This window comes from Bombus flavifrons, chromosome 3 (genome assembly GCF_040668555.2).
Source record: "Bombus flavifrons isolate JBK064 chromosome 3, iyBomFlav1_principal, whole genome shotgun sequence".
Taxonomy (NCBI): Eukaryota; Metazoa; Arthropoda; class Insecta; order Hymenoptera; family Apidae; genus Bombus; species Bombus flavifrons.
The window spans coordinates 8,262,157-8,276,465 of NC_138444.1; the positions used below are offsets into that span (position 1 = coordinate 8,262,157).

At 43.3% G+C, this 14,309-nt stretch overlaps 1 long non-coding RNA gene across 1 annotated transcript in view; it reads right to left on the bottom strand.

Annotated features, from left to right (window-relative positions):
- Nucleotides 1–280: 280 nt before the first annotated feature.
- The window catches only part of LOC138178252 (uncharacterized), an 84,291-nt gene continuing 70,262 nt past the window's right edge, over nucleotides 281–14,309 (bottom strand). Inside the window, exon 4 of the long non-coding RNA XR_011172644.1 lies at nucleotides 281–1,614. This is a non-coding gene — a long non-coding RNA (uncharacterized LOC138178252). The remainder of the gene's footprint in view (nucleotides 1,615–14,309) is intronic.

Sequence of the window (14,309 nt, forward strand, 5' to 3'; positions counted from 1 at the left end):
AAAAGGAAAAAGAACAACCAAAAGATCATGATAAAAAATATTAACGAGTGATTTTATGAAATATTTTATGCCTAAAGGTAAGTGGTGCGCTGGAAGAGATTTAAATACTGTAATAAATGTGTCCGTAATCGAAGATAAGTTTAAAACGAACGCACAAGGCAAGGAGAATTAATGAGGATAAACACGATGAATGTAGTACCTAGATATTTCACGCTGCGTTAATTATTTGTACAAATTTTTATTCCCCTTATAGAGATACTAAAAATGTATTTAAAGGCACGCAGAAGTATCGTGAAACTAAATCGCAAAATAACAGTATGTGCTGGTACCATAATATCGGGTTCAGTAAGAGAGAGGAAACGATTGGATCATTGGATAGGCGGAGGACTTCGTTTTAGGAATGAGAAACGGCGAAGTTCGGCTTGATTCATGGCTACACCTGACGGTGAAGTTCACAGTTTATTTCTGAAATGTTTCTCCGCTATTTCTGCGCTACGTTAACAGTCAGTTCACGCAATCAAGGAGGGATTCCATAGAAAGCCTCTAGATACAGCAAATTCCCTTACGGTAACCATCTCTATCTTTAGCGAAATAACAAATGGATTAGCCCAAAGAGAAATTTGTCCGCTAATGCAGTTCAAAAATAAGAGTGCTATGAAGTATAATTACTATAAATTTACCACATTAACTGAATAAATTAGAGACATACTATTTTAAGAAAGCAGTAAAAAAATATTGTTTAAAAAGAAATCTATCCAGTTTACATTATGCAGTAATGTCTTCTTTACGCAAACATCAGGAAAGATAATGTTCTATTATTAACGATAAAATAAAAAAGAAATTTTGTTGCATTCGATTCTAAAGATTAACTGAACAAGGAAGAAAAAACAAGCCAAATAATATCGAGAAAGTTATCGACACGAACAAACAAAATTAACTAAACGAACACAAACAGAATTCAATAAACCGAAAGTTCTGTACCACATCAAATCTGATTTTCCAAATAATAAAACACCGAAATTGAAAAATTCTTGAAGTGGCAGAACTGAACATGAATTGTTGTCGAAAAGTGAAAAACGAAGCGAATTACTTCTTACTTTAAAATGTCAAATATTTCAATTCACAACGCGTCACCCGTTAGATGAAAGAAAGCTCTCGCTGGGAGCAAGCGTTCAGGTAGCAAAACCGGCGTGGCTGCTGCGTTTTGTCGTCCTTCGTGAGTCGTCCTCGTTCTCCTCCTCGTCATCGTCTTCCTCCGCCTCCCTGTTCCTCTTCCTTCCAGCCCCGTTGTCTTCCACAAAGTGAACCCGTCAGCGAATCGTACGTCGAATAACCATAAAGTCGTCGCTTTATGCTGGAATCGTATTCCCAGCGTTCCCGTGGACACTCGTCCGGGATTAAAGTCGTCGGTTCTTTAATCGTGCCGAAGGATATGACGCTCCGGAACCATTCTGCGGTCACGATTATGTACGAGGACCCAGCCAACCGATACACACAAAGGTAAAACCTTGGATTTGCGACCGCGAAACGGTCAAGCCATCGATGATGCGATGCACCAGTGATAAACGTGAATGGGATGAAGGCTGTTCGCCATTGGTAATGTGGAATGTTTCCCTGGAATAATATTTGAATATTTGAAGCATATGAAAATTGTTAGAAGAGCATGAATAAGGCTAGTCGTTATGCAAAATTTATGATAAACGTTCGTATCTATAAACAGTAGAATTTTGATTTTTACTAGGAATTATTAGAAAGAATATACGTTCGATTTAAATCCCAAAAAGAGTATGACGCTGTGTCGAAGAATATCATAAAAGAAATTCCCAAATATTTGAGTTAATCAAACGAATATCGGTGTTTTGGTACTAATTCGATATTTCTAAATATAATTTTCGTGACATTTGCCGAATAATTAATTACAATATTGTCAGCATCAGTCACTTATCGCATTATCTTTGAGATTTTCAGTTTACTTGAACAACGAAGAAATAAAATGAATAGAAAGGTTGGTTGGTAATTAAACACACTGTTTAATATTATTATTATTAACTTATCAAGTCCTCTTACACTAGAAGAACAAATAAAGTTTATGAAAGTGCATCAGACGCCGGGAAACGTTGAATCATCAGAGCTGAAGCTTACGGTCCGCCTGTGACAGTAGATTCGTCGAGACCCGCGTAATTTCTCATTAGAATAAATTACGACAAATACAAAACTGACGTTTAAAACAAATTGCATAAACTCTTTCGCGAAAGTTTAATAAAATCATTATGTACGTAAACGGTTACTTTTTAATTGCACTCCAGCCCTTATCGCAAACCCTTGCAATTAAACCTTAATTGCAAGACAATCGCCAGGGAAGTAGAACAAATAGAGGAAGCCGCGGAACGATTTCCCCCTCGTCGCAAAAATAACACGAACCCCGATTGGAACAACCAAAAATACAAGCGACGATATTGTTTGGCTAGAGACATCAGAGGGAAGCCGCTTCTCGCGCTGGCTCGCGTCAACTTTCAGCCACACGACATTCTCGTTTGTCCTCTTTGACAACCCGCCGAATGGGGCAGCCGTCGACTTGTTTATCCAAGCCCTTCTCGTCGATTCCTGTCGTTGAGAAACGTTCGATCCATCCGTTTCACGCCGTTAACGACGGTTATCGCTCGGCTTACACCGGAGCCAGTCCAGGTGAACTAAACAGCGGCCAGAAACGACGAGGGCCGATAGAGGATGTCGCTGATAGCTTCCGACACCGATGGAATTATTTATGCGAACGCTTTAATAAGATAATAATGCAAAAGAGGTGGAATGGTTGTAAGCAGTGTGTAAATACAAGCTTGAAATTGATCCACTTTGATTTGGGTTGGTATGAAGCTCTTGGAAAGTGGGGTTTTTACAAAAGAATTTACATTTTTGTGTAAAGGAAGACTAGAGCAGAAAGGTTACATTTAAATTGCTAATTGAGAATTACATACTGTATTACAAATTCTTGTCTTCTTATCATTGAAACGTTTTCAAAATACTATTGTACGTACGTGTTCTCGAAACACTTTGTTACTTTAAATCAAGCCTGATACGGTATATTAAATTATTTAACTTGGGCTTGCTGTATTTATACAATATAATTGTGCGAAAGAAATAGTCAAATGATATAACCGAAGACTGAAAGTAATTTCTAACATGTACTGAAGTCTAAACGTCAAAGTGTATGAGCAGCTGTGAAAGTGTTAATAAACAATTTAGCTTGCCGCAAAATCAACGAGTCACTATTGGAAAATTTTGTGGAGAAGGTATGGTTTGTAAATCACACCTGTAAGACAATTCTATTCTCCTTCTTCCAACTAGGACGAGCCAAAGAAACACGAATTACGTATGTCGGGGCGATAACAGAACGGCGTTCCCATTTCAGGGTAGTCGGTTACATTTTCGCGGGACGAGCTTACATAAATAACGAAGGCGCGGGTGCAGCAAGCCAGAAACACTGTTACAATCACAGTTCGCGGAATGGCTCGATTCCCCGCGAGTACCATAACTCACTTTATCATCGAGCCTCTTAATGAGTCTTCGCGTTTATTTTCTTTTCGTTTTTTCTCTCTTCCTCTCTCCCTCTCTCTCCCTCTCTCACCCTGTGCCTATTTCTCCCTACTCTTTCTCGCGTTCATCCAACATTTGCCAGCGGTTTTCGCGCGCAATATAATAGGATATGGGATCCACGAGCGAAGGAAGCCAGCCAACGCGAAGTGGTTATGGTCTATATCCTCTTTCACCCGTGGTGATCCTGGCCAACGATAAAGACGGAAGCTCAAATAAATCGCGCCGCCGCCGGATGCTAGACACCGAACGTACCGGCCGCGAAGAATAACGAGGATTTCATTCCTTCGGGGTTACCCCGCCTAGCTGCTGGATCGCGTCGTTTCGCCGTCATAAATATGGCGGAAAGTTGCCGGATGGAAAAAAAACTAGGAAGAACGCGTATTTATGGCCGATGGAAAGCTTTACGTGTCACTTCGTTCGTATTTCTTCTTTGTGTCTCTTCTATCTTTTTATTCGTCTTTGTCTCCATTTCTATGGAATAATGTTGTGGAACACTGGCATTTGGATGAGTTGAGTTCCGGTTGAGTTTCATCTTCGTCTTCGTCTTCGTCCCTTTTATTTTCTTCGCCTTCCAGTTCCTGTATTTCCACATTTCTTATTGGGGGAAAACGTTCGTTTGGGTGGGGCAGGGAGCGAGAAAGAAAGAGAGAAAAAGAAAAAACGCAAGAACGAGGGTTGGTCGATTTCCTTACACGGAAATGCGTATCGTGTTGCCCGTGATAAATGGCCGCCAGTTAACGGCATAGAAACATTGTTATATCCCAGGGAAAAAACATCACGCCTCTTATGGAACTTTTATAATTTCATTTGCCGGTCTACTTCCGGTTTGACGACGGTTCCGCCGTTGTTACGACGCCATAGTGTTATCCAATGATTTTGCGTTTCTCTTCCCTTCCTGTGGAGGGGAGTAATTGGAGTGGACCTTTGCGATCAGATGCTCGATTTGATAGCGCTGTACATCGGTCGATGGGGGATTTATTCGTTTCTCCAGTCGCCACGATGGGATTGAAAATTTCATGATTATTTCCAATAAGTATTGTATATTTTGAATCGAACAAGGTCCATTTCAAAATGGGAGATTTGGCCAGCTTAATTGATCGCGAGAGAGAAATATTAGATCATTAGATGCTTCAGCGAGTGGAATTTTCGCGGAATTAATTGTACACGTTCGATTTTGCAGCGTGATCATTAATCTACCGAAATTTCCTGGAATTTCTATCGTGAATAACGAGCGACGAAGAAATCAGGGCCAAATACCGCGCCGGTATTTTCGAAAATTTTAATAAAATAACTATTTATCAAGGTAGTAAGCTTGAAAGGATTTTGATGAAAATGTTTTACGCATAAATGTTTCATACAAATTATTCGATGTTTCAAATAAATCGCTATTTTGACAATTAGAGATAAGGAGAGGTACTTCTTTATTCATGGCAAAACTATAGATTCAAATAACGATATGAAATATTAGAAATATCATATATAATCGTATATCGTATATCATAATATATCGTATAAGACAAGTTATTCGATATACATGTATTATACGCGCGATGTTAATGATTCCTGTAACCAGAGACGGCCACTATTTCGTCTCATTTTTCCGCTTATCGTTTAAATTTATTTTTCACGTGTACTCTTTTCTTCTCTCCCCTTGGAACGCCTCATTTTTGCTCCAACTCAACATGCTCACGAACTGTAACTCTGGTATCGGTCGAGAATAATCCATATTTATGCGATAGGAGAACGCGGCTCGTTCGAAGCGCGGATTTATGTATCTAGAATCTAGATATTCCATTTCTCTGATGTGCATGCGTGTTCTTTAAAACCTTCCTTAGATTCTCTGATGCATTGTTGCTTTTAATTCCAAATTTGCTGTGCTAGGATATGACTCGAGAATAATATATTTATCTACTTTTTCACTGTTGGTTACCTATCAAAATATTATTTTTTATTGCATTAATTTGGCTAGAATCCATAAGAAGACCAATTAATGTACACAAAATGCAACATCTAATTTAAAGTTTAACCGAACAAATTCATTTTCTGAACATTTCCTGATTCCAGTATCACAATGTGTCGGAATATGTGATTAACTTTTAATTGCTCAACATTTAGATAATTAAGATATCTACTGTGTCTACACAAAATCTAACACCTATTTCATACAAATCGAATATTTTTTAGTGCTATTAACACTTAACAATTATATTACAAATCTATTCACCGATATCGCAAAGGATTAAATACAAATAAAAATTTTTCGATGTCTACATATATTGCAAATATGCGACCGAATATTCATAATTGACAATAGTTAACATAATACGTTAAGATCATAAAAAAAGACGGTGAAATATAGATCGAAATAATCCGGAGAAAGATCTGGCGCATCGATGCTGGATTCTTAAACGCGTCCAAGCAGGTGGGACGATGCTAACCGAGATATCGCCGGCGCGAACACGCAGCTCGCTCTCGCCACGAGGGGAACTATGCTTTTCTTATAGAGTGTGAGATGCATTTTTTCAGCTTCCATTTGCAGACAATCGACGCGGTAATCACGGGTTGGGCGCCGGAAGCCGAGAAGATATTCGCGCGCTCGCGATCAGATAACCCTCTACTGCCTTTGCCTGACCTGCCTTGCTTTCTTATTCCTCCTACCCGTCCTCCACCTCCTGTTTCGCCGTCATCCACTACCTTTTCCCTCCCTTCCTTCTCTGTCTATGTGGGTTCGTTGCCAAGCATTCGGCCTCCGTTTCGCCTGACAGGCCGGCCAGAACAATGAGACGAACTTAACAGGATTCGTAAAAGTGGGAGAAACCGAACGCGAAACGCTACGCGAATGATCGTTATCTTCGCCAGATCTGATTCACCGCCCACGCAAGCTTGCACGCGGGCTTGATCGTGTTTATGAAGTGGCTGGCCGTTGCCTGAATGGCGGACGGATTAATTAGATTTCGAACGCCGCCACGGTGAAAGCTTCCCGCGTTTCTGCCTCGACCCGTGTCGAGTTGAATGAAACTCGAGCTACTCCCAGCTCCAGGCTTCTTCTTGTGTCGGTCTTAACGGTGTGCGTTGTGGCACGCATCGAAACGCGCTTCCTTGCGTTCCTGGCTTCTCATTGTGACTTAAGGTTTGGCTCTATGTGAAAGAACACAGGCAAAATGCAGGATAATAACATTTTTGTCGATTTCTCTTTTTAAGGCAAGAAGAAATATTTTAATATAAAATAATTTAATCTAAATATAAGAAGACTCTGATACAAGTACAAAGATACTGTCGGTGAAATTTTGTAGAAGATAAAAGCATAGCTGGTAGCATAACAATATTTTAATATTATGGGAAATAATATTGTAAAATCGATGGAAGAATATTGTTCGTACGTTGCTACATGGAAGATGATCAGAAAAACTACTATGATCTCATGACTCGATCTCCCACGAACTTTTAGACATTATTGTTAAGTCGTTCCGCTATTAACAATTCAATCTGAGCATCGAGCGAACCTCCCAGCGACGACCAGGCGGTACCAGCGTGATTGTCGAAGGTTGGTGACATTCACGGTGGCAATCGAGGGGCTGTGACGACGAGCATCGAGGCGGTGCGCTTCCTGGAGTTTCCGTGGCACTCCGATCGGCCGTTGTACGGCGAGTCCAGGGCCCGGAAGATCACCGGGTATACGTCTCCCGCGGGGAAACATACCATTTATCCACGTCAACCTCATTCACCAACACCGGCATGTCCCAGGCCGCAATCTACGATCCTTCCCCACGTGACGGTGCCGCACATAAATATACTTGATGCACGCGCACACGCACCGAGAGCGTTTGCCCTCTTCCCTCCCGTGTCCTCGTTCCGAACACCACCACCACCAACGCCGCCGCCCCCTTTTTCCTTCTCTGTCTGCTCTTCTCAGCTCGTGTCCGCGCGTTCTGGCTGCAACGTCCTCGTTCAACGCGAGATGCAAGCCCGAGAAACGTAGCGAGCGCACGGTAACACGCGAGACCGCGTGGAACACACGTTCCGTGATCAGAGAGACCCAAAGGTGGACAGGTGTGCATGTACACCGTGAATATTGTAGGCTCTACAACGTAGAGAATGTCCGTGTGTAAAGGTATGGCCATTGTGCGTGTCTGGCCGTGTGCGAGCGTTAAGGTAGACACACGTGGAACAGGCGACCGCGGCAGATTCACACTGAAAAGAGTCGGCATCCTGCTGCTTGGGCGGCTCGCTGTGGATAGACGTCGCGATAAAACGCGGTTAACACGGAAATTAACCGTTATATCTTTGCACTTATTTACTCTTACACCAGCCAGATAACGTAGCGAGCGAAACACCGTATTTTACATAATGCAATCGGCCCCCGAGCTTAGACGATGCACCGCTGCCTGAATCAAGGGCCCGAACCGAGCATCCCGGATCCGTTACCGATTTTACCGATTCTTTGCCTCTTCAAGCTCACCTTAAGATACCGTGAAGCATGAAACGTCTCAAGATATGCTGAATTTAGAGTAGACTGGTTATATTACTCGGATAGATTCTTTATTGTCATGTTGGAAAGAGTGGAAGATCAGATCTCCAAGATTTATCGGTTGTTTATTTTTGATAGTTTTTGATAGGTGTAGAGATTACAAATTGCTGTAATGTATGACAGATAGTATCAACCAAACATTTGCAGCCGTTTCTTTCCTTGTACATGTACCGGATGTTCTACTAATTTCGGTAATTTTCTTTATCTCGATGGATTTTTGACTACAGAATTTACCAAGATAAAAGAATCGCAAGTCGGAGAGACAAATTATACTTTTTTACATTTCTGCTGTAATTCCAAATTTTCAGCAGATAACATGTGTATGTAATGAATCGAAGAACAGCAGAGGTTCGATGTGACTTTACTTTTAATCATTTGCAATTTTCAAAAAACTGTAGTTAGATATTTAGATTGAAAAATCATTTAATTGTAGTTAGACGAAGAATAAAGTATTTTATTAAATATCTAGAAATTTCTTTGCTATTAATATTTTACTGTTATTATGTTTCTTCAAAGATACGTTTAATCTTCAAAGCTAACGGATGAAGTAAATCTTCGTTAATCTTAGATTACCTTGAAATTGGATGATACGATGTTGGGAAGTGGATAAGGATTGCTAATAACTCTGCAGTTACTTATGCACGACGTCGAGATACATGTATTTCGAGATTAGCATAAAGAAAGTGTTAACGAAGCCTTCAAATTACACTCGGGTTCAATTACGCTAATTAATTTCTCTTTCTCACGATTGATGGAACCAGTCGGGACACGAGTTTTCGAGCGACTCAAACCTAGCTTGAAATATTGCCAATTTACAAAATTTAGAATACGTCTCTACCGCAATATCAGGATGTTGATCAAGGTCCCTTACTCGAGAATCTGTCATCACTTGAACCGCGCTATTTCCCTTGAATTTTCAAAAGCAAACCTAATTAAAGAAACAGAGGACAGTCTCAAAGCAAATATATCAAACTATTACTCCTCGACTCTTCACCAATATTTCCATTTGCTCCAACAAAATCGTTATGATCTGTTTTAGAAAAATTGAGAGACTTTAATCAGTAAACGATGTAAGTAGCGAAAACAAAAAAAATGCTGGATGCAAACTTAATCGTTGTATGCGTTAATGATAAAATAAAAGATAAGATAAAACTCGAATTATAGATATTACATTTAAAACGATATTTCTTATTTATTACAAAAATTCTTGCTTATAGCACTTCAACTTTGCGATTATCTTAAACGCTTTAAAAAATGACGAATTTAAAAAAGGAATAATCAGGGACTTATTATGCCTCGTCAAACTACTTTGTCTATACTAACTACAAGCTAAGACAATTTTTCACCCCTAAAGAACCCAAATTTCGATCCTCGACCCAATTCGATGCTCTAGGACACTCTAGGTCCGTTCGCTCGAACCCCGTGGCAATTTCCTTGGAATCCTCGTGGAGACGTAAGTAGAATGAGCCGTCGAAAACGGCCTCCAGCGGCATTCGCCAGATGACTCTCGTTCTCGGCACGGAGAATCCCCAGGTCCGTGGATGCTGGTGGGACCAGTTCCATCTCCACGCGGCTCGGTGGCTCGCCCGTTTCCCATCAGCACGGTGTCAGTCTGAATAGCACGTCGACCAATCGGACGACTGCTTTATCTTCGTACGTTCCTCCCATTGGCTGGAACCGGTCGGGTTTCTATCGAGCGGGCGTCAGAAGGCCGCGCCTAGCAGAGAGAGGTTGCTGCTTCGGATCTGGGGTTAGTGTACCTTCGTTTTCCCCTCCAGCAGATCGAACAAGGACACCAGAGTATGGGCAAGAGAGAATGAGAGAGAAGAGAGAGGGAGAGGGAGAGAAAGAGAAGAAGTGGTTGTAGAGGGGTGGAAGAGGAGATAGACCTAGTGCTCGTCTTCTTCTTCGTTAATATTGCTTTCAGCCTTCCCTCTGCTAGGCCGTTCCGAAAGTCCCTGATCGATATGACGTCGCATCCCCGGAGTCTTGGAGCGGGACAGACCTCGTGCACCCTTCCTTCGCGTCATGGGGGTTACTTCAAGCCGTCTTACGTTTCTCTCTGTGCTCGTAATCTCCAAAGATTGCGAGACGGAGAAGCTTCCGTTGATTGAGAGTACTCGGATCGGTGGGACTTTTCCTTTCCTTCTTTTTTTGCCCTCTTTCGTAGATGCTCATTGGAGGGAAACGGGGTTGCGACCTCTGTCGCGTCTTCTCGTTCGAGTGGATTGAATTTTCGAGTCGACTCGGGACATCTGGGATGAGGGTGGTTGCGATCGCGACTCGAGAGCGCCGTGTTTCCAAAGTAGGTTGATATCTCGTCTCGTTCTCCGGCGAACGAATTTTAGGGCGAATCTGATCGTTAACGATATTTATTCCATGTACCAATTCCGTACGAGGTTAACCTATGAATCTCGTTAAATACGATCCACTCTCTTTCTCTTCGGCATAGACATATACGATATTACTGGAGGATCGAAAGTGGCGTCGGCCACCAATCAATCACAGTAGAAACAGCCGTCGATCAGACTCGTGTTGTTGGTTCTCTATTGTTCCGCCTTCCCTAAACGGACTCCGCGACGAATTCGAGGAAAGTCATGGAACGTAATTGCCGTGAAACGCGGCTCAAAAACTCGAAACGCGAGAAGAAGCTGTCGATCGGTGGTAACGGCGCATAAAATCGGCGAGGCTCGATTCGTGGGGACCGTGTACGATTGTGCCTCGGTTAACGAACTTAATGGGATATATGTGCTTGGCAAAGGAGAGAGAAGGGGAGGAAAGAGGGGAAGAGAAAAAGAGAGCATACGGCACTCTAGAGACACGATTCCGTCGCGCACGGTGAGCGATGAATTTCCGTCGTGTTCAGTCGAATACGCGTGCGGCCACCGGTTTCGTGGCCAAATATAGTCAGCCGTTTTCAGGCCAACGAATCCAGAACTGGCCGCCGAGGACAATACGTCTAACTGTCACCGTGATTCGATTACAATTAAACCGTGTAAGAGAAAATCTAGCGTTGACGAAACAGGTGCACGCGCTCACGTCTCGTGCAACATTACCCGTTCGCACTTTTCATTCGTTTCGTCCTATTTAGTGGAATTGTTTGGCTTTCTTGCGATTCGAAGTTACGAAGTGCGACTTTTTCTAATTCGATTTTATGAAGTATGAAGTTTTTATGAGATTGTTTCAAACAGAAACTTGAAGATTGTGGGCTGAGTGGAAAGAAGTGAAGAAGGGTTCGAGGATAAGCTCCGTCTTTCTTGCGTTGTCATTGTTTCTAACCTTCCCCAATCGTCGGATCTCATTTAGAATCGTTAACTGTCGTATGGTAATAAAATATCTGAAGTTTCTCACTCGAAGAAATTTCACAATTCTAATATCAATTATTTTCTCTCGCGGAAATAAGGTAATGACCATTTTCGTCAAAACTCAAAAAGCTTTAACACCCTGTTTCGACATTCGTTGCGATTAATCTCGCGAGGACGCGGTAGAAGCGCGCGTGGCTGGTCGGTCGATTTAACATTCGGAAAATCCCTTGGCTTTAGCGGGATTATCGTACGAAATCCGCGTGTGTTGGGCAGCGCGTTTCTAAGCGGGTTCTGCGGCGGGCCGGCACGGCATTCATTATTCATGATTAGCGCCTCTAGCTCCCGTCGACGTCGTTTTCAAAGCGTTTACCGGTGCGTTCGCGTTTCACTCTCAATTAATTTGTAATCGTGCCAGGTGGGGGCGAGAGGTTAGGAGGAGCAGAGGGTGCAGGAGGAGGTGGGACCGCATTGAATGGGAAGAGCGTGGTTCCACTACTATCAAAGAGAAATGACATGACACGCGAATGGTTAGTCACGCGTCACTCACGCATACAGCTACAAATTGCGTTTGCTTCGAACGGGCCAGCAGCAATGTTCCAGTTCGCCGCGGCCGGACGAAAAACGTGTTCCCGCGACGATTTTAATATCGCTGACCGTTTGTCACGCGGCCTGCGACGAGATACTCTGGAACGTACGCGCGCCGGTCTCGTGTGCCTGCCGGTCGATCGGTCGGTCGCTCGCTCGCTCGAGTACTCCGCCGCCTCTCGTCGTTCGATGTTCTTCTCGTCACCGACCATTTGTTTTCCCATCCGTATTTTAAACTTGAACTTCGTTTTTCATTTATCTGTAGGAAATGGAATATCGATATCGTATTTGCGGAATTAAATGGGATTCTTCTTTATTTGGCGGATCAAAATACTTTCAGAGGGAAAAAGATGGAATGTACTATTTATTAAAATTCTGGGATTTGAAGGTTCTTTTCACATACACGTAAATATATTTGAAAGGTTGAGAATACATTTCACGTAGAATTAAAGACATTCGAAAGGCAAAAGATGGTTTTAAAGATTTCCAATATCGTTTCCAGAATTGGATCAAGGAGACTAAGTTCCCTGAAAGTCACTTTGATTCTCCAAAATCTACAAAAACTCAGTTCGATTACTTTTGACTCAAAAGCTCACGTATTACACCTATCCGATACAGAAACTGCAATACCATCCTCCATTCTTTTTCCGCACTGGGATCTGCACAGTGAAACTCTTCCGAACCTACCGCTCCAAAACCCAATGCATCCATCCTTCTCAGCCACCCAAAGCAAAGCACCCAAGAACCTTCGACATCCCACAAACCCGATGACATAATTGACGCCCGCGAAGCGAGTTGTTCGAAGTGATTCTTGTCATCCGGCACGGAGGTTGACTAGATGCCGGCTACGTCGACGCGTCGTAAACGAGGACGCCATACACGGTCGGATGTAACGTAAACGAAGACAGAGAGAGATCGCGGGAACGCGCAAACGCCAGGCGTCCCGACGCCTCTACCCCGTCGGGGTAGCCACCGAAAACCCCACCCCGTGGCTGCGACATCGGTGCACGCGGGGGCCAGCCCCTCTATTCTGCCATGCCGACGTCCGCCCCTGGCCCTGGCTGGCCAGCCCCAGGATCGTACTATTACGCCGACGGGGAACAGCTTCCCTCGCGGCCAACTCGACTGCCGACCTTATCCGCGACGCGCACGATTTTCCCTCGCCGGGCAAAAAGAGGAGCGGCGTCTCTCGATCGGACGGGAAAGTGGAGTTTTCCGGCTCGGTTCCGTCGCCGAAACGAAACGGCGAGACACGCGAGAACGTGGCAGCGACACGAGTCCCGACCCCTGGTGATGATCTGCGGGCAAAGGTGATAGAGCAAGTTCTCGAGTGCGAGAGGAGAGGATCGACGAGAGGAACGAGACTGAATACGGGGAAGCAGGTAGAGGAATCCAAGGGTTGAGGTGGTTGATGGTGGTTGAGCACCGGGGAAGTTGGACGATTGAAGCAAGATCAGAAATATTGGATGTTGCATGGAATTATAGTGGTCCTTGTGAATTTGTTCGTGGATTTGTTCGTGGAATCGTGTGGATGTTAGGATAGCTTCGTGGACGCGTTGGGTATAGGTAGTGACATCACGACGTGAGTGGTGTCTTGGATGATGTGCGAAGTTTAAACGTATCATGTTTGATAAATGATTTTGGTACATTTTTAAATGCTTTGGTACTAGCGTAACAAGCTGGGCTTTTAGCGTCCTTTACTGACATAACAATTTAGTTTAGTTCTATCGCTAGAACCTAGGGAATTGTTCGATGGATTCTAATTTGATTTTAATAGATTCCAATTCCATTTCTATGAATTCCGATGCGATTGCCATTTTTGAAGCAGGAAAATTAAATAATCAGTAATTAGTCGATTCGAAAGAATTGCATAACTCCTATTTCACGCTATTCGGCTTTCCAACGCAGCATTTTCAATCGTCCAACTCTCTACCTCGACTTTCTCACCTCACGACTGCCGCGACCGCTTCCGACGGACCTCGAAAACGTCGACATTCGACTCTCGATCATCGACACTGAACCTGAAAAACCTTCCTACTCGTGATTCAAGGTCGACGCTGCCATTCAGATGGAAATAGCCAGGTTCGTGGAATAAATTCAGCGTTGTGGGAACGCTGGGACAGGAAGCGACGGCAGACAACGAGCAGACAGAGGAAACGTCGAAGACGTCGGTAGCGTCGGTGGAATTCACCGTCGTGTTTACAGCTGGTTAAACTAACAATCATGTAAGTATGGATTCAAGATGAATTGGAGCATAGAAACAGAATTTCAAGCGAGGTTAGAACGAAGGCTGGTGTTGA